The sequence below is a fragment of the Trichosurus vulpecula genome, chromosome 6, assembly GCF_011100635.1.
Source record: "Trichosurus vulpecula isolate mTriVul1 chromosome 6, mTriVul1.pri, whole genome shotgun sequence".
Classification (NCBI taxonomy): Eukaryota; Metazoa; Chordata; class Mammalia; order Diprotodontia; family Phalangeridae; genus Trichosurus; species Trichosurus vulpecula.
This window is the reverse complement of record NC_050578.1, coordinates 167291642-167313278: the sequence shown is the minus strand read 5'-3', so window position 1 is coordinate 167313278 and position 21637 is coordinate 167291642. Positions and strand designations below refer to the sequence as shown.

Below are 21637 nucleotides of genomic sequence, written 5' to 3'. Positions count from 1 at the left end.
CATCCTTTGGGTAACCACAAGAAAATGACAATTTTTACAATGCTTTACAATTCTCAAATCTATTTCATACTCATAATGAATACTTTGAGGGAGGACATTCTCATTCCCATTTTAGAGAAGAGGAAACTGAGTTACAGAGAAGTGACTTACAGAAGAGACATCATGAGACAGTGGCAAAGGAGAAACTAGAACCCACTAGATTTGGGGGGGGTATCTTTATATCCCCCAGTTTCACTATCTTTCACTATTTCACTCTCTTTTCTGATATGCCATTCATAGTCCCCTGCTACATACATTTTGACATGTAGGCTATAATACCTATTATAATATGTAGGTTTCACTAACTCCTGGGCTTCTTTTTAGTTGGTTCCCTATAAATTCCTTCTCCATTAATCATTTCTCTCTTATACCTCTCCACTTACCAGACTCATTCAAACTTCATTTTCAGTTTTTCTCTACTATCATCACCACTATTCACTTTCTTGCTCTTATTTTCAAGATGGCATCTTCCACTCTTTCCCGATAGATACCCTCCTTTCATATTTCCTCCTGTTTACATTGGTCCCCAGAATAATGCAGGTGTGTCCTACTTTAAGCAAACCCAATCCAAGCCAGTTTCCAACTCTTCAAGAGGGTGTGTGCTGAAAGCTTGCTTATATAAATCAGTTGCTTGGAAATTGAAGCTAAATTTTCCCATAGAAACAAGTGTACAAAGGCCTATTTAACCTATGCTATACCGTAATACAAATCCAGGCACTGTGCTAAGCGATGGGGATGCAAACAAAGACAAAAGGCAATTGCTGCTTGGGCAGTTCACAATCCACACAATGTGTAAAACAACATGCAAACAATGATGTACAAAGAAGATGTCTACAGGATAAATCATAGATACTCAAGCAAGGGAAAGCACCAGCACCAAGAGGGATCAGGGAAGGCTTTCTGTAAGAAGGTTGGGTTTTAGCTGGGACTTGAAGGAAACCAAGGAAACCAGATGAGGAGAGACAGCATGGGGGGTGGAGAGGCAGCCAGTGAAAATGCATACATAGAGAGAGCATTTTGTGGAAGGAACAAGGGGAACAGTGTTCCTGGATTACAGAGTATGTGGGGATGAATAATGTGTAAGACCGGAATGTTGGGGGGCAGGAGTGGGAGCAGGTCAGGTTAGTAAAGTCTCTGAGTGGCAGAGAATTTTGTTTCATCCTGGAGGTGGAGGGAATCACTAGTTTTTAGTGGAACCCAATCACCATTACATTGATACACACACACACACACTTTCCAACACGTACACACAAAAAATGTAAATGCAAAGCATGTAAATAATACCATGGAATTTCAAGATGAAGTGAATGCTAATAATTGAGGTTGGGGGAGGAAAAGAAGAGTCAAGAAAAAGCTAAGGATAGGAGGCGGCATCTGGCTTGTATTTTTGAAGGAAGACAATATTTAGTGTATAATTCATCCTGTTCTCCTTCCATCTTGGTAAGACATAGCACAGCTTGTACTCCCACCACTGAACCTCTGAGACCTCGGAATCCCTTCAACATACCAGGATGAGGTCTTGGAATAAGACATTAATGGCCTTTAGCTCATTTTATCACTATGATCATCTCTCCATATTCAACATTCACTCATTTAACAAAATAGTTGCCAGGCATCTACTATGTGTAAGGCATTTGTTTTCTTTCAAATCTCTTTTCAGACTTGCCGTTTTAGAAGCTCTTCTTTTGACAATAATGGACCAGACTACCCAATCCACTGTTTTTCAACAGAATTAAACATAAGGAAAAAGAAATCCAAATAAATAGCACGTGTTTCCCACATTCGGTGTATGTCTTTACACCTTCATGGTCTGGTCCCATTTTGATTTTTAAGATTAAATACAATGCTTAGCCATGTTCTATATACAACCTCTAGTATGCTATCAGTATTTCCACATTACATTACAGCATTGCTGGTTAGAGGTTAGGTTTCTAGGGCAAGGATGTACGTACCTTCTCTTGCGTTTGTACAATATACTTATATTGTAGTATTTTGTAGTAACTGGTACTTAAGTAAACAATCAAGGTGTATTTTGCAGAAAATACATATGTTAAGTGCTGCTTGCTCTATTTGCTTCCAAATAACTTGTTTGGAAGCACTAGAAAGGAACCACAATATAGCCAATAGCCAACACAATGCTAGATGCCTAGCAGATACTTATGGTTGAAACCCTATTTATCTTTCAAGATGTAGCTCAAATGTCACTTCTTTTATGATAATTTCCCTTATCACCATTCCCACTCAATACCTGTTTGTATCTTATGCATTCATGCTTGACTTTATATCATACTTAATGGTAGGTATAGTCTAACTTCTTAAGTTCCACGATGGCAGACAGAGCATATTTACTGAGCAGCAATAAAACACTGATCAAAGACCATGGTTATTTTTACTACCATACTGAGGTAATCTGGTGCAATGGAAATATGGCCAGATTTGGAGCCGGAGAAACTAGGTTTAAATCCTGGCTCAGACACTTACTACTTTTGTAAACTAAGGTCTAGGGCAGCTAAGTGGCAGTGGATAGAGCACATGGACTGGAGTTAGGAAGACTTATCTTCATGAATTCAATTGTGGCCTCAGACACCTACTAGCTATGTGACCCTGGGCAAGTCACTTAAGCTTGTTTGCCTTAGTTCCCTCATTTGTAAAATGAGCTGGAGAAGGAAATGGCAAACCAGTCAAGTATCCTTGCCAAGAAAACCCCCAGTGGGGTCACAAAGAATTGGACACAACTGGAAAACCACTTAACGGCAAGAACAACCTAAGGTCCAATACTTAACCCCTCTGGGTCTCAGTTTATTCAACAGCCAACTAAGGAGGCTGGATTAGAAGACCTTTAAGGTCTTTTTTAGCTCTAAATCAAGAGTTCTTAGCCTTTTTTTTTTTTGGTCATAGATCCCTTTGGCAGTCTAGTGAAACATATGGATACTATCTCAAAATAATTCTTAGAGGCATAAAATACATAGGATTACAAAGGAAACCTATTATATTGATATAGAGCTATATAAAAAACCAAACCTATGATCTATTGATTTTTGTAAAATCTCCTAGTGCCTAGCACACAGTATATGCTTAATATTTACTGAACAGATTTAGGGGTCTTGTAAGCAAAGTCCTAATCCCAGACATGTTGAAGACTTCTTTCTATACAACCCTATGCTTAATTTACTGGACAATATAAGTAACTATAAGTTAACTACTTCTTAAGAATGGCATGATTGGTAATTAATAGACTATTAAATCCAATATAATTAAAAATGTTTTACGTTAACAGTAAAACCCTGTTAAAATGACTTTATTTCCTCCCTCAAGATGCCCTCAAACTGAACACAAATGGAAGGCTCACACAATATATGAGAAATCTAACACTGGTAGATAACTACCACCTTTTCCTGTCCCTCTGTAGGAAACAGAGACCATAGTAAATTCACAATGTCTGCAGTCATTCCAGGTTGTGGGGGGGGGGGGGGGGATTGGGGTGGAGAAAGGAGAACCAGTGAGTGATTATAAGGATTAGCCAGGAGGGGGCCATATTCAGGCTACATAGTCATAACTCACTCAGCATGATTAATTAGTTTAATAAAAACACATTAGGAAAAATTATGTTATGGAAAGTGATGGAAATGCGACAATATTTCAAAAGGGGGAATGGCTGACGATATTATAGTGGGATTTCACAACTTTATAATAAGGTTTGCTTAGAATGCATTAACAATGTTATTGCAAAATGACATTAGTTCAGGCAACATCATTATCTGGGTCCCACCATAGGCACAGGTGCAGAGGATTAGTGGAGGATTAGCAGTTATTGAATGGGGGTGGCACCTGCACATGAGAAGTACCTTAAGAGTAGGGTGTGCCTTCTCTAGTCCCAGAAATCTTTCTGACAGAAACAGAGACCACATCCTAATTCCTGCTGTGATTCTTCTGCATCTTGAAGCCTTCGCTCTAATTCCCATTTTCATTCTCCACTTCTCTCATACCAGACTTTCTGACTCTGTCCCTTGTTCCTCCCTCCCCCAACTCCAGCTACAGGGCAATCCTTGCTTGAATTTCCAGTGCCCTTCAATCTGAAGCTAGTTTAGAGTTCCATTCCTGGCATCTGCTATATGTAGTGTATGGTTGTACTTCCTTTGTCTGGTATAGGTTACCAACTCTACCCAAAAATCTCTTTTATAGATCTCTTCTACAGAGCTCATAGCTCTAGCAATTAATCATCATCTTGGTGAGGTTTATCCCCTCCCTAAGGAGAGACACACACACACACACACACACACACACACACACACACACACACACCACATAGTATCCATTAAGACAGAGAAAAAGTTCTAGACCAGGGGGAACCTATAGCCTTGAGGCCACATAAAGCCTTCTAAGTCCTTGGGTGTAGCCTTTTGATTGATTGAGTCCAAGTTTTACAGAATGAATCCTTTTATTAAGGGGATTTGTTCTGTGACGGTTTGGATTCAGTCAAAGAGCCATACTTGAGGACCTAGAGAGGCCACATGTGGCCTTCAGGCTGCAGGTTCTCCACCCCTGTAGAGAACAGATGACAGGAGGTGTGGAAACTTCATTAAATAACAAATTCCTTTTTTCATCTTTTGTGCTTGGTCTTGCCTCTGTGTGCTACATAAAACCTTGCCCCACTCCCCAAATGAGGCCAGAGAATTTAGCACACAGGAAATTAAAAGTATTTGGAGAATGAGATCAAATGAGAAGGGTTGATCTCAATAGGTAAGATTTGAATCTTCCATCTCACATACAGGTAATTTACTACAGTGATCAACCAAAAGGTTTAGACAAGACAGCTATGGAAAAAGGCCAGTGGAACTCTCATCAGCTAAGTATACATGCAGGGCAAGGAGAAATTGGATACAATGCTACGTTGGTTTCTGCCAGTATCTTCTAGCAGCTATGTATTTCCATCTCGTGCAGCTAGACTTTAGTAGCACGTGTGGTATTTTCATCTCCATTGCCCACTTATAGAATTCCCGAAGAAAAAAGCAAATGTCAAAAGTGAACAGCTAGTATAAGATGGTTTCCAAGACCCCATGAGTATATCTGAGACTATGGAATGGTACTCAAGATTGAAATTTTGCTCTGGAAGAATATACTTTACTCAAAAGGAGAAGATGATGATGTGTATACAATAGCATTATACCATATACTCTTGCAGGGAATGGCTAGACAAGAAAAGAAAAATATGGTAAAGAGCATATGGGGGACATTCAATGGGGGTAGAAACAGACAATACCACTATAGATGTAATAGCTACAAAGAAGGAATTAAATGAGTATTCCACCAACCTGGCATAAAGGCAAGGTATTATAGGGAAGGGGGGATTCACGTCACTACTATTTGAACATCTTCCGGAACTCTCCTCTTGCCAAAAGCAGAACATTAGACAAATCTGTAATTTGCCTAAATGGAAATTTCATTCCTTAAAAGTTAGAGGAAGCAGCAAGGGGAAATGCTATTCTGGATTGTGTTCTGACCCACAATGACAAACTAGCTGCTGAGGAAGAAATGCTAGATCTCAGGGGGCAGGTGACCACTCTACCATAGAGTTCATGATAAAGGAAAGCAAAAGTCAATTACCATCTGTAATGCGCCATATATTTTAGGTGAACAGGTTTAAAAGGATCCAGAAAAAGGACAATGATTTACAGAGAAAGTTGGCCCGGGGATTTCATTCTCAAGTAAATTATGAAGACATAAAGCAGAAATAATTCAAAGGAAGAGGAATGAGGAGAATTTAAGAGATCAACATGGATGCACACGAAACTCAATGTAACTCAGATTTTAAAAAACATAGAACACACACAAAAAGCCAAAACATAGAACATGGAAACAAGGAGAAGTAACTGGAAAAAAAAAAGCAGCATGGCTGTATAAGAATTATGTCAGAAGCACAATTATGTCAGGAACCCAGGAGTCAAAGGCAACCATGAATACTGTAACAAAAAAGTGTTTTTAATTAATTTTTTAAGGAGTGAAGGTACAAAAATTGAGTCCCCAAGCTGTCTTGTAAGGAGAGTAGACAGCCCAGTTACTTTAACTTCTCAAAAGTCAAGAGATGATATCATTCATATCAAATCAGGTATGGCTTTCTCTCTTAGTGGCAGGCAAAGTATTTCTGGCCAAGTCCAAGGATAAAAGAAGAATTAAAGGTCTGCTCATATTGAGTTGGCTGATAATTGTTTTTACTACAGAATATCCCACTGGGCTGTACCCACCATAAATATTGCATGATATTGGGTGTCCAACTCTTCTAGTACCATAATGGCAGACTTTTCAGGAATGTTTGACTTTTCTGGGGACCTGTACCACATAGTTAGCAAATTTCTGGCTCTGCTGCCCTCTCTTTCTCTTTCATCTGTAGATCATGCGTTCTGCTAACAAATTAGCCATGAGCACTACAGGTCTAAGTACAGTTATCAGGCAACAGGCATTTCTGTCTAGATTGTTATCAGCAATTAGACTTTGAGCAGACTCTCTCTCCCATGGATGCTCACTCAGTCTATGGTCTAAGAAAATAGGCATCCCTGAAAACTCCATCTGTGACTTCTGGAGGACCTCATACTTGTCATTAATAACTAAAAATCCACTGATTGATGATATTTCTTAACTGTTATTTATCATTGGAAATGTATGAGAATTTCCCATTGAGTCTACCAACTGAAAGAAACATCCCTACTACATAAGTGCAAGTTCTTTTAGCTCATGATGTTATTACCACCCAGGCCATGGAAGAAGGAAAGAGTTTTTCTAAAACAATACTTAATCTAATTAAACACCACAATGGGCCTGTTCTATTACAGAATCATCTTGTCAAGAACAAGAGTTGGGTTCAAGGCCTTCCCACCCAATTCCTGGAATCCTGCCATTTACTGGCCGTGTGACCAATAACTCCCTGGCATGAGCAGCTCAGTTGGGAGGAAAATGAAAAGATGAGTGGCATGGTTAAAAGGAGGATTAGATGGAGCTCTGTGCTCTACCCTCCATTTAAAAGGGTCCCTGAAGTAGAAGACACTGATGTGATCTTGCGGGATGACAAGTGCAGCTGGGTGGGAAATGAGGAAAATAAAGTCCAGAAAGGCCAAGGTCACAGAATCACAAAATTAGGGCTGTTCCTGGTCATTTAGTTCAATAGAGAAATTAAGTGACTTGCGAAAATAGACCAGTCCCTGACTCAGGTTCCTCATCTAGATAGAGAGAGACATAGTCATATAGACAGACAGAAACAGACAGATAAATAGTAGAAAGATAGATATAAACAGCCTGACAGAGAGACAAAAATAGAAAGGCAGACAAATATAGATATAGACAGATCAAGGTAGAGACAGATAGAGATAGTAAAAGACAGAGATACAGATAGACTATATAGATGGATATAGATATAAATAGGCAGACAGATATGAAAGGTACTATCCTTTTTGTGTGAACAGTCTAGGTGCTGTAAAGGGCAGAAGAAGAGCATGAAAATGGATAAAATTCACTTGTAAAGAAGCAGCCTCTCTAACAAAGTGGTGAGAAGAGGCACAGATCACTCTGAGGGCCAGATGAGAACTGTCACTCAGGTGAATATACTGAGAGATTCTTTTTCAGAGTAGAGCAATGGCTGGGGTAATGAAGACTGAAGATGCTGTGGTCAGTCAATTGACTTACAGATGACTAGTTTTAAATTTGATAACTGACAAAATTATAAATCAAATGTCTGTTTGGGGACTAGAAGGAGATTACATAAGGGCTGTTAGGTCCATACTTGACAGAAAGATGGATTTGAGTTGATATTAGAAGGTAAAGAGGAGGCCCTGGCTACCAGGAAGCTCAGGTGCTCAGAAGCCATCAGGGGAAGGGATAAGAAGCTAGCAGGAGGAGAAGTTCTGAGAAAAGTATAAGGTGAGATGAGCACAGGAAGACTCCAAAAAAACTGGGGACAGAAGACATTGAACCCCTCTAGCTGAGCCGGCTGATCTTTAAGTTGTGATTGCAAGATCAGGCATGTTTTGCTGATTGGCTAGAAAAAGGCTGGAACAACTACTGGAAGCTCATCGGCTGACAGCTCTATGAAGACCTATTGGGACCATAGCTGGAAAGTGAGGGGGGAGACTTCTCAGGGGTACCTATCTTCTTTCAGGTTAGAAAGGGAAAAATGAAGTGAGGGGGAGGAGCAAGGAATAAGCTTTGTATCTATTTCAACAGGAGCTGTGCTTTTCTATGAGAAGAGCCCTGAAGCTAATTAGACAAAGCAGTGTCTCCTACTATTTGCAGATCTGAGGAGGCTGGCAATTCACTTCTATCACTGATGGGGGAACACTTTTTGGGAGTCAGTGGTGAAGGCTGCCCTGTTGAGGGTAACTATAAGCTAAAAGAACATATCACTGCTTCAATGGTTCAAGAGTAAAAGATGAGTGGTTTTGCTGAGCAAATGAGCAAGGAGGATCCAAAGGGCAGCAGCTACCAGAAAAGTGGCTTCACAGGGCATAAACTGCTCCTGAAGGGACAAAGGACATCAAAGCCTGAAGCCCAAAGCTGTGAGTGTCCCTGGACAAACAGGCTTCTGTGAGAATGTGGGTTTCCCACTCACAAGCCACCCTGCTAAGTTTCTATTAATAATGTGCGCAATTTTCCCCACAAACATTGAGGTGCATTGGTCAGTGTGCCTTAGGTTTATGGGTGAACTATTATATAAAAAAAAAATTACTCCTGCTTCTGCCTTCTGATGAATAAGTATTGTGATTATACCTGCTTGTGCTTTATTAAGAGAATGTTTTATGTTTAAGGGTTAATAGTGACACAGTGAACCATTTTGTGTAAATGGGAAGCACACCAGTGAGGACCCTGGAGCTACAACAGCAAGAGTTAGGATTATCTCCCCTGCCCCTACCCCGTCTCCCCAACTCACCCCCATACAAGGTTACCTCCTAGGACTCTGAACAGATAGAGATGTGAATAATAAATTCATGGTAGTGGCCCCTCTCTGGGAACCCCAGACTTGCCAGCCTGAGGACAACTGGGGTGAACAAATGAGCCCAAAGAGCACCCTAGGCTGTGTTATATTATGATTTGTGGTGGTTGTTGTCATCGTTCTGTCATTTCAGTCATGTCGCTGACTCTTAACGACCCCTTTTGGGGTTTTCTTGGTAAAGATACTTGAGGGGTTTGCCATTTCCTTCTCCAGCTCACTTTGCAGGTGAGGCAAACAGGGTTAAGTGATTTGCCCAGGGTCACACAGCTAGGAAGTATCTGAGGTTGGATTTGAACTCAGGTCTTCCTCACTCCAGGTCAGGTGCTCTATAAATATACTTGTATTATCTAATTCAGAGGACTGTTAGAAAATACAATAAGTGTAAGCCACTATTACTACAAGTCCTCAGACTTATACCATTAATCATTTCAGTTACCTATGTGAGCAAGGGAGGTGTCTATTTTCTTTGAGTTACTATGAAACTTCTACCCTTATCTTCAAATCAGGGAGTTAACAGCAGGGAAAACATAAATATATCAAATTGTCCCTGGCCTCAGTGAGCTTACACATAACAAAACAAGCTCAGAGAACATGTTTAGATCTGAAAATAAATACAACTTTACAAAATTTAACATTAAATGTGTAATTTGCTTTCCACCATGAGATGCAGTGTGTTTTAGCTTTAAGGAATGCTGACCTTGGAATCAAGACATGTGAGTTTGAATCCCAATTCGAAACCTGTCATACATACAGCTAGGAAGAGGTTTAAGTCACTCAACCACCCTGAGTCTCACCTGTAGAATGAGGATAGCAATGCTAATCTGCCAAGGTTATTATGAGAAGAGGCCTTTGTAAATGTCAAATCAGTATACAAAGGTGAATTATTATTTGGGAGATAACTTTTTTGCTTTCCATCAATAGAAACATTACCCTGCAATTTTCCCCAGTTCTCTTTTTAATTTGATGTTCTTGGAGGCCTCTGGGAAATGAACAAACTTGTCCCTAGAAGACACTAAAATAGTAGTTGATTTGCTTTGGGTCTGGTCATAAATGCTTCTCACCCAAGGGATCTTAAGCTAGTCTCCTAATTTCCCTGGACTTTGATTTCCTCACATATAAACTGAGAGAGTTGAAACAGGTAGCATTTCAGATTCCATCTAGTCCTAGGTCGTGGATCCTGTGATGCCATCACCATTGAGTTCAGCATTTCTTACTTACTTTTTTCTTTTCTTTTCCTTTCTTTTCTTTTCTCTTCTTTTCTTTTCTTTTCAGGGAGGGGGCAATTGGGGTTAAATTACTTGCCCCAGGTCACACAGTTAGCAAGTGGCAAGTGTCCAAGGTCACATTTGAACTCAGGGCCTCCTCCTGACTCCAGGGCCAGTGCCCTGTTCACTGCGCCACCTAGCGGTCTAATGCCCCTGCTGTCTGCACAATTTCTCCCTCTACTCTCTTTCTTGGTGATCTCATGCATTTCCAGGGTTCAGTTATAATGTCTATACAGATGACTCACAAATCTTTATAGCCAGATCTAATATCCCTCCTGAGCTCCAGGCCCACATCCCTAAGTGCCTGCTGGACATTTCCACCTAGAAATCCTGTCAGGCAACTCAAACTCAACAAGTCCAAAGAAAAATTCATTATTTTCCTCCAGGAGTCTACCTCCTACAAACTTCCATATTTCTACTGAGGGCTAGCACTAGCACTAGCATCCCTCAGTCACTCAGGGTAACAATCGAGTAATCTTTGACTCTTCTCCTTCTATAACCAGTTGTATCGAACCATTTTCCAGGTTTATTGGTTTAACAGTCATAAACCTTCACAAATCCATCCAATAGGACCACAACCCTAGTTTGCTTACATAATCTCTGGCCTACACAATACTTTAGCCTTATTCACACCTTAGTATGAATTAATTACTTTTACTGTTGTTGCTTGTCCTTCCTTCTCGAAGAGGACCATGGCATCAGGAAGATGATGCCATGACTTGCAAGTGAATTGGATTTGAGTGAGGGAGAGCTGTGCAAGGTCATCAGCCTCTCTTTCTCCTCTGGAGCCATCTGGGTCCGGCGGTCACATATACATCAGGCCAACGGAGTTGGCCCCCAAGAGGACAAATACCAAAGTAAATCTAAATCCTGGCAAGCACCCTTAACTGACATTTTCTAGCACTGACAAGGAAGGGGAAAGTGGAGTTTAAAGGCCGGCCTGGCTGGGCTGAGTGACTATAGGATATGGAGGAGGAAATAGGTGAAAAAACATTCAGAATGGGCAGCTAAGAGGCAGGGGGCATAGAGGGTTTGCCAGGTAACACGAGTTTGAATCGTGCCTGACGCTTCCTAGCCCTGTGACTCACAAATCACTTGGCCCTGCTCTGCCAATGTCCTTATCTCTAAAATGAAGATGAGTTACCCCTTCCTCTTAGGTGAAGATAAATATAAACCACTTGGCAAAACTTTGAAGCGCTATATAAATGCTAGAAGATTCCATGAAGAAGACAGCTTGCTTTGCAAGTGTGCATACAACCCTCCCAGCACTCTGTGACAATTTTTGAATGAAGACACGAGAACTATGTCAACTTCTCCCAGTCTAGACTAATCTCTGCATTTTAATCTGTCTAGTCCCAGCACCTCTCCCTCCAGGTAGCAATTAGAGAAAGCAGCATGGTGGAGTAGAATGAGAACTGGGTTTGGAGGCAGAGGACCGGAGGTTAAATCTTGACTCTGCCACTAACTACCTACCTGTGTAACCCTAAGCATGCCAGTTAAATTTTCTGGGCTTTAATATCTTTAACTGTTAAAGGAGGGGGCTGGATAGAAACTAGGTATCTTCCAGCTCTGTCCATGATCCCTATGACACGGACATAAACCTCTCATCCCTGCCCTCTTTAGTATTAGCGTAAAGATTATTCTCTGGATTCTCCTATTTTTAGGACCTTAAACATATTTCCCTTGTTGGCAGAGGATGATGAAATACAAAATACTAAGACATTCTTAAATTCCCAAGACAAGCCAAGACAGAAGACAGAGAGATTAGGTCCCAAAACTCAATCTCTGAATGTAATTGTCTCAGGTTTCTGTTTGATGGTTTTGCTGAACTGTTTTCTGGGAGTCTGCTTTGGGGTGGTTCATTAGGAAGCATCTGTTCGGTCAGCAAAAGATGTCTCAAAAGAGTAAAAACAAAATTTTCAATTGAAATTAATAAAAAAATGCCCATGTTGTGCTTGCTTTCTTCAGTGGTGTCTCCAAACATACAAAGGATGGAAGGAAATTGCCACAAGGTTGAAGCAAACAGGTAACTTCCTGTCTGGTCCATGCCAACAGCAACAGGTGTGTGCCTTTCAAATACTCCACCATCCACTTAAATACATAGACTATAGAGTTCTATCCCTTTGAATTAGAGTTATCATTCCTGGGTGACTTTTTCAGAAAGCTGTTTGCGCAAGATGGCGGCTGGAAAGCAGGGACTTGCGTGAACTCCCCTCCACGTCCCTCCAAAAACCTATAAAAAATGGCTCTGAACAAATTCTAGAACTGCAGAACCCACAAAATAGCAGAGGGAAGCAGGGATCCAGCCCAGGACAGCCTGGATGGTCGCTGGATGAGGTCTATCACGCATGTAGTGGAGGGGAGCAGAGCTCAGCGTGGGAGGCAGCAAGATCAACCAGACCAGGAGCCTGGCAGAACAGGCCCTAGCACCCTGAATCAGTGAGCTGTGGCAGTTACCAGACTTCTCAACCCACAAACACCAAAGACAACAGAGAAGGTTAGTGGGAAAAGCTTCAAGGGACAGAGTTTGCATTTTGGCAAATGCCCCAGGAGCAGTGGGGGAGGTGCAGCTACAGAACTACAGCTGCAGTTACTTCCGGCCCCAGGCCCACGTGGTGGGAAGAATTAAGTGGCAGATCAGAGCAGGAGTGCAGAGCCTGCTGAAGATTTGTGTCAGGTCCAGGTTGGTGGTTCTTGAGGAAGGAGGAGTGCTGGGGTGGCAGAGCTGGCTGTATAGAAATAGCTCTGAAATCAACAGCTCATCCCCTCAAGCTTGGAACAAAGTACTCTTTGCTCTACAAGCAGTCATACCCCGACAAAGAACTCAAGGGTCAAGTAAGTTGGCTGGGAACATGGCCAGGCGGCAAAAACACACCCAGATTCAGTCTCAGACTTTGGAATCTTTCTTTGGTGACAAAGAAGACCAAAACATACAGACAGAAGAAGTCAACAAAGTCCAACAGCCTACACCAAAAGCCTCTAAGAAAAACATGAACTGGTCCCAGGCCATGGAAGAGCTCAAAAAGGATTTGGAAAAGCAAGTTAGAGAGGTAGAGGAAAAATTGGGACGAGAAATGAGAATGATGCAAGAAAACCAAGAAAAACAAGTCAATGACTTGCTAAAGGAGACCCAAAAAAAAAATACTGAAAAAAATATTGAAGAAAACAACATTTAAAAAATAGACTAACTCAAATGGCAAAAGAGCTCCAAAAAGCCAATGAGGAGAAAAATGCCTTGAAAGGCAGGATTAGCCAAATGGAAAAGGAGGTCCAAAAGACCACTGAAGAAAATACTACCTTAAAAATAAGATTGGAGGTTCGGCTTCCAGCCCCGGGGCAGCGGAGGTGGGGCAGCTACGGCTGTTGCTGCTTCCGGCTCCAGGCCCACCTGGTGGGAGGAATTAAGTGGCGGATCAGAGCAGGAGTGCAACAGCCTGCTGAAGATCTAAGCCCAGTCTGGACTGGGGGTCCTTGGGGAAGGAGGAGTGCGGCTCTGACAGAGCTGGCACCTCCCCCCCAAACGTAGAACATAGAACTCGTTAGTCTACAAGCAGTCATACCCCACTGAAAAACTCAAGGGTCAAGTCAGTTGGTTGGGAATATGGCCAGGCAGCGAAAACGCGCCCAGATTCAGTCTCAGACTTTGGATTCTTTCTTTGGTGACAAAGAAGACCAAAACATACAGCCTAAAGAAGACAACAAAGTCATAGAGCCTACAACCAAAGCCTCCAAGAAAAACATGAACTGGCCCCAGGCCATAGGAGAACTCAAAAAGCATTTGGAAAAGCAAGTTAGAGAAGTAGAGGAAAAATTGGGAAGAGAAATGAGAAGGATGGGAGAAAACCATGAAAAACAAGTCACTGACTTGCTAAAGGAGACCCAAAAAAATACTGAAAAATACACTGAAGAAAACAACACCTTAAAAAACAGACTAATTCAAATGGCAAAAGAGCTCCAAAAAGCCAATGAGGAGAAGAATGCCTTGAAAGGCAGAATTACCCAAATGGAAAAGGAGGTCCAAAAGACCACTGAAGAAAATACTACTTTAAAAATTAGATTGGAGCAAGTGGAAGCTAGTGACTTGATGAGAAATCAGGATATTATAAAACAGAACCAAAGGAATGAAAAAATGGAAGACAATGTGAAATATCTCCTTGGAAAAACCACTGACCTGGAAAATAGATCCAGGAGAGATAATTTAAAAATTATTGGACTACCTGAAAGCCAGGATCAAAAAAAGAGCCTAGATACCATCTTTCAGGAAATTATCAAGGAGAACTGCCCTGATATTCTAGAGCCACAGGGCAAAATAGAAATTGAAAGAATCCATCGATCGCCTCCTCAAATAGATCCCAAAAAGAAATCTCCTAGGAATATTGTTGCCAAATTCCAGAGCTCCCAGATCAAGGAGAAAATACTGCAAGCAGCCAGAAAGAAACAATTTGAGTATTGTGGAAACCCAATCAGAATAACCCAAGATCTGGCAGCTTCTACATTAAGAGATCGAAGGGCTTGGAATGCGATATTCCGGAGGTCAATGGAGCTAGGATTAAAACCTAGAATCACCTACCTAGCAAAACTGAGTATCATGTTCCAAGGCAAAATATGGATTTTCAATAAAATAGAGGACTTTCAAGCTTTCTCAGTGAAAAGACCAGAACTGAATAGAAAATTTGACTTTCAAACACAAGAATCAAGAGAAGCATGAAAAGGTAATCAAGAAACGGAAATTGCAAGGGACTTACTAAAGTTGAACTGTTTTGTTTACATTCCTACATGGAAAGATGATGAGTATGATTCATGAGACCTCAGTATTAGTGTAGTTGAAGGGAATATGCACATATATGTGTATATATGTATATATATATGTATGTATACGTGTATATGTATATATATTTATGTATATATAAGTGAATGTGTATGTATGTATATATCTATGTGTATATGTATGTATGTGTATGTATGTGTATATATATATATGTGTTTATATATATATAGATATATATATGTAAAAGAGAGAGAGCAGACACAGGGTGAGTTGAAGATGAAGGGAAGATATCTAAAAGAAATAAAATGAAATTAAGGGATGAGAGAGTAACATACTGAGAGAGGGAGATAGGGAGAGATAGAATGGGGTGGATTATCTCGCATAAAGGTGGCAAGAGGAAGCAGTTCTATGGGAGGAGGGGAGAGGGCAGGTGAGGGGGGAATGAGCGAACCTTGCTCTCATCAGATTTGGCCTGAGGGGGAATACCATACATACTCAGTTGGGTATCTTACCCCACAGGAAAGAAGAGGGAGGAAGATAAAAAAAAAAAATAAAAGGCGGGGGGATGATGGAGGGGAGGGCAGATGGGGGTGGAGGTAATCAAAACAACACTTTGGAAAGGGGACAGGGTCAAGGGAGAAAATTCAATAAAGCGGGATGGGTTGGGAAGGAGCAAAATGTAGTTAGCCTTTCACAACATGAGTATTGTGGAAGGGTTATACATAATGATACATGTGTGGCCTAGGTTGAATTGCTCAACTTCTTAGGGAGGGTGGGTGGGAAGGGAAGAGGGGAGAGAATTTGGAACTCAAAGTTTTAAATTCAGATGTTCAAAAACAAAAAAAGTTTTTACATGCAACTAAAAAATAAGATACACAGGCAATGGGGCGTAGAAATTTATCTTGCCCTACAAGAAAGGAAGGGAAAAGGGGATGAGAGGGGAGGGGGGTGACAGAAGGGAGGGTTGACTGGGGAACAGGGCAACCAGAATATAAGCCATCTTGGAGTGGGGGGGGAGGGTAGAAATGGGGAGAAAATTTGTAATTCAAAATGTTGTGAAAATCAATGCTGAAAACCAAATATGTTAAATAAATAAATTGCATTAAAAAAAAATAAGATTGGAGCAAGTGGAAGCTAGTGACTTGATGAGAAATCAAGATATTATAAAACAGAACCAAAGGAATGAAAAAATGGAAGACAATGTGAAATATCTCATTGGAAAAACCACTGATGTGGAATATAGATCCAGGAGAGATAATTTAAAAATTATTGGACTACCTGAAAGCCACAATCAAAAAAAGAGCCTAGATATCATCTTTCAAGAAATTATCAAGGAGAATTGCCCTAATATTCTAGAGCCAGAGGGTAAAATAGAAATTGAAAGAATCCACAGATCGCCTCCTCAAATAGATCCCCAAAAGAAAACTCCTAGGAACATTGTCACCAAATTCCAGAGCTCCCAGGTCAAGGAGAAAATACTGCAAGCAGCCAGGAAGAAACAATTTGAATATTGTGGAAAAACAATCAGGATAACACAAGATCTAGCAGCTTCCACATTAAGGGACCGAAGGGCTTAGAATATGATATTCCGGAGGTCAATGGAGCTAGGATTAAAACCAAGAATCACCTACCCAGCAAAACTGAGTATCATGCTCCAAGGCAAAATATGGATTTTCAATAAAATAGAGGACTTTCAAGCTTTCTCAGTGAAAAGACCAGAGCTGAATAGAAAATTTGACTTTCAAACACAACAATCAAGATAAGCATGAAAAGGTAAACAAGAAAGAGAAATCATAATGGACTTACTAAAGTTGAACTGTTTTGTTTACATTCCTACATAGAAAGATGATGTGTATGATTCATGAGACCTCAATATCATAGTAGCTGAAAGGAATATGCATATATATATATATATATATATATATATATATATATATGTGTGTGTGTGTGTGTGTGTGTGTGTGTGTGTATACATTTATATACATATGTGTGGGTCTATGTATGTATATATGTAGGTATACACACACACACACACACACACACACAAAGGGTACAGGGTGAGTTGAATATGAAGGGATGATATCTAAAAAAATAAAATCAATTTAAGGGATAAGAGAGGAATATATTGAGAGAGGGAGAAAGGGAGAGATAGAATGGGGTAAATTATCTCGCATAAAACTGGCAAGAAAAAGTGGTTCTGTAGGAAGGGAAGAGGGGGCAGGTGAGGGGGAATGAGTAAATCTTGCTCTCATTGGATTTGACCTGAGGAGGGAATACCATACACACTCAATTGGGTATCTTACCCCACAGGAAAGAAGGAGGAAGAAGATAAAAAAGGGGGGATGATAGAATGGAGGGCAGACGGGGGGAGGAGGTAATCAAAAACAAACACATTCAAAAAGGGACAGGGTCAAGGGAGAAAATTCAGTAAAGGGGGATAGGTTAGGAAGGAGCAAAACATAGTTAATCTTTCACAACATGAGTATTGTGGAATTGTTTTACATAATGATACGCATGTGGCCTATGTTGAATTGCTTGCCTTCTTAGGGAGGGTGGGTGGGGAAGGAAGAGGGGAGAGAATTTGGAACTCAAAGTTTTAAAAACAGATGTTCAAAAACAACAACAACAAAAAAAGTGTTTGCATGCAACTAGGAAATAAGATACACAGGCAATGGGGCATAGAAATTTATCTTGCCCTACAAAAGAAGGGAAAGGGGGATGGGAGGGGAGCGGGGTGACAGATGGGAGGGCTGACTGGGGAACGGGGCAACCAGAATATACGCCATCTTGGAGTGGGGGGGAGGGTAGAAATGGGGAAAAAATCTGTAATTCAAACTCTTGTGAAAATCAATGCTGAAAACTAAATATATTAAATAAATTTAAAAAAAAACAGTACCCGTCAACAGTTAAAAAAAAATAAAAAAAGAAAGCTGTTTGCTCTTCTAAGAGCTAGGTCAGGATTTTAGGCCAAGCATCAACAGCATCTCCTAGCCTCTTCCCTAGTTAGCTAGTTCCCTGTCCCTAGTTAGCTCAGCTTTATGACCACTAGGCAACCTCTTGACAAACGGCTATCAATTTCTCTAATGCAAAGTACATCGGACAAATCTCAAAACTTCTGTAGTTTCATAAAACAAACAGACAAAAACCTTTTTGGCCTTTAAATGCCTTCACAATTTGGATCCAGCTTATCTTTCCAGCCAAAGCAGCCTACACAACACTGCATCTCCCATCTCTAAGACTCTTTATAGGCCGTCCCCCATACCTGTACTTCTTCATCACCTCTAGAGATTACTTATTCCTTTAGAATCTCTAGCTTCCTTGAAGGTGACTAACATGCCATCTCCTATGTGAGAGGTCTTTCATGATGTATTTATTTTGTATTTGTCTTGCATCAGTTTAATAACACATGTACATACTGTTCTCCCAATAGAAGGGAAGGTCCCTGAGAGCAAGAATCAGTCAACAAACATTTATTAAGTGCTTACTGCGTGCCATGCACTGTGCTTAGTGCTGGGGATACAAAGAAAGAAAACAAAACAAAACAAAATGACCCTGGCCTCAGGGAGCTTTCATCTAATAGGGAGAAGACAACATGCAAGTAATTGTGTAGATACAAGATTTATATTATATACATGGAAAGTAATCACAGAGGGAAGGTATTATTAAATGGGGGGAGGAAGCAGGAAAAATTTCCTGTAGAAGGTGAAATTTGGGCGGTCATGAAGGAAGTCAGGGCCCTAAAGTAATGTTACCTCTCTGAGTTTCAGTTTCCTCATTTGTAGAGTGAGGGAGTTGGAGTGGATGACCTCTAAGAGTCTTTCTACTTTAAATCACATGGCCCTATGAAATACTTAATGAGTGGCAGCCATATCACCATTTTTAGGCTCTGGTGCCCACATTTCTATGGTGGTCAAGAGGCTTCCTTCAGCTTGAGTAAGACCAGGTGATGATGTGTGTGTTTATTTTTTGAGCTTTAAAGAAGTCTGACAACCCTTTCTCACACTGTTTGTGTCAACTAGAACTTACCAAATTACTATGTTCTGCTATGGCTCAGAAATATTTAATTTCCTTCTCTATAAAATATCTTTTGCTGGAGCTGTATGTAGAATCTTCCTTCAAAAAATGCCACTGTCCTCTTTGGGTTGCCAGAATGTGAGACAGGCTTTTCAATGAGAAACTCTCCCCTCTCCATGCCCCGCCCCACCCCATCTATAAGAAAATTCTAGGTCTGATGAAAAAAAATCTAAGTGTCGTGTCATTTCTGGAGGGCTTAAGCTCAATGAATCTTTAGGAATTTGATCCTTGAAATTTGGAATTTGATCCCTGAAATTCAGTTTTGACTAAGGCAAAGTTTGGGACAGCTAACTAAACAGTGACAAATTAAAATCGCTCTTTCTCACTTGTGAACTTACTGTGAATGACTGGTTGAGCAAAAACAACTCAGCTTTGCCTATAGGATGCTTTCTATGGCATAGAAAGTGACTGCATAGTGCATTAAGGTTCAGTTTTATTCAATTCAATAAGATTTTATTAAGGGCCTATTATGTGCCAGCTACAATGCTAGGTGCTAGGAATACAAAGACAAAAAAAACAAAATAAACTCTTTGCTCTTAAGGAGCTAATGCTGGAATCCCTGAATAACCTATGGTCCTAACAGGTGGATGCATAGTCAGGTGACCTACTCAAATAGAGCTCCCCTCCTGGTCTCCATTAATTTACATATCAGGTTTGTTTCCACAATAGTCTTTGGGAGGGGAAGTAAAGCACTGGCTACCCACCCACACCTCCCCCCACAAACTATAGCTAATTAAAATAAATAAAGGGAGTAGAGAAAAAGAGTAGGGACATTTTGTTCACCTAACTAGATTTATACTGCCTAAAAATCTGAGCTGACTTTTTTTTTTTTACAGTAATAATAGTAGGAGCTTCTCGTGTGAGGTTATTAAGGGCAATAGCAAGTCTCATACATAGAGGTAAAACTTGGAAGATTAGGATTTTAAGAAATATGGGAACTATCTCTCATGGGGAGGGTGGGGACAAATTTCCTAATTTTAGGAATAGTCTGTATGTAATAGACCCCCATACAAAGTTACATAGAGAAATTTGAAATATGTATATATTTCGGATCCAGGTGAATAGACATTTAATTTGAGCAGACTTAAAAGATGCAAAGAACAAATGAGCACCCCTTTACAAAGTGAACATTCAAAACTCTCTGGAGGATTTAAGATAGAAATACTCTCCTCTCCCCCCTCCCCTTTTTGGAGGCAATCATTATTAAGTGAGTTGTCCAGGGTCACATAGCTAGTAAATGTCAAACATCTGTAGCCGGATTTGAAATCAAGTCCTCCTGACTCCAGGGCCAGCGTTCAAGTAGCTGGCCCAAAGTAACCCCTTTCAATGACCCTCTGATAACAAACATCGGATGTGATGTAACATAGGGAGATGTGTACTCACCAAAAGTATTTGCCTCTGAGATGGAGGAGATCCAGGGCAGAGTATCAAGCAAGGAGTCTCTGTGAATAGTGGGGTCCTCCAGATGGTCCTGTTGGAGGATAAGATTATGTTGATTATATCATATTTTGCAGAGCTTTGTGGTAAAGATCTGCAATCCCTCAAAGAATGTCAATTGTCCAAATTTCAACCTGTATCTGAACGAACCACCATAGCTTTGCCAGCAGTACGTCTATCAATACAGACTGAACAATGAGGTGGGTATAGAGTTGAAAAAGGAGGTGAGCAGGCTGAACTGCTTTCAGGATACTGTAAAGTACTTTTGCTGATCCCAAACTTCCAGTAACTGCAAATGTCCATTTTTTTGTTCCAATATAAACACTTTGCTAGTTTTGAGGTATGACAGCTTGCAAAGAACTAAAGGTGAACATCACAAGGAGGGCAATGGAAAGGGGAAAGGCATGCTGGGTGTGAGCAGGCCATAACACACAACCAAAGAAGAATACTTTAGGAAAAAAATGAGAATAAAGTATGTCATTAAAGAGTTGCGTGACAAAAAGAGAAGATGGGCTGATCACATGGTGAAACAATAGATGACAGGTGGACAGTAAGAGTGCTCCATTGGTACCCTTAAGATTGTCATGGGAAATGTTGAAAGGACTCCAACACCAAGCGGGACTGCAGTGGTGAAATTTTGGAAGAATATGGATGTGAGTCTTAAAAGATGGACAGGGATAAGCAGATTGCAATCTGCATTCCTGAAGGTCATTCCCAAATAAGTCCACGTAGGTATTTGGGAGGCTTGCTCTTTCTGTGGTATTACATCTGTAGCTATGTTCAGAGATGACTGATTTGACTGAGACTACGTGTTAACTAGAGAATAAGTACATCACAGAAAGTCCACCTTGGGCACAAAACATAGAGCAGATAAAAAGATGAATGACTAATAACCTCCATTAATTGTATAGTAGGAGTAGGAAGACTTGCATTCAGATCTCAGGGTTTTGCTTTGTTTTGTGTGATAACGCCATTCATTGGTCCTATATGGAAGTATATAGTTTCTAGGACTCTTGCCTCAAGATTAGACATTTTCCAGATCACATGTGGACCACCCTGGCTCTTCCCTTAGATTCT

The 21637-nt window shown here is 40.6% G+C and overlaps 1 protein-coding gene across 2 annotated transcripts in view; it reads right to left on the bottom strand.

Moving 5' to 3' along the window:
• Nucleotides 1-21637, bottom strand: part of RBM47 (RNA binding motif protein 47) — a 163277-nt gene that overhangs the window by 78430 nt on the left and 63210 nt on the right. For both annotated transcript variants that reach the window (XM_036762395.1, XM_036762393.1), the window contains exon 2: nucleotides 20507-20594. The gene's annotated coding sequence lies outside the window, so the exon portion shown is untranslated. The remainder of the gene's footprint in view (nucleotides 1-20506; nucleotides 20595-21637) is intronic.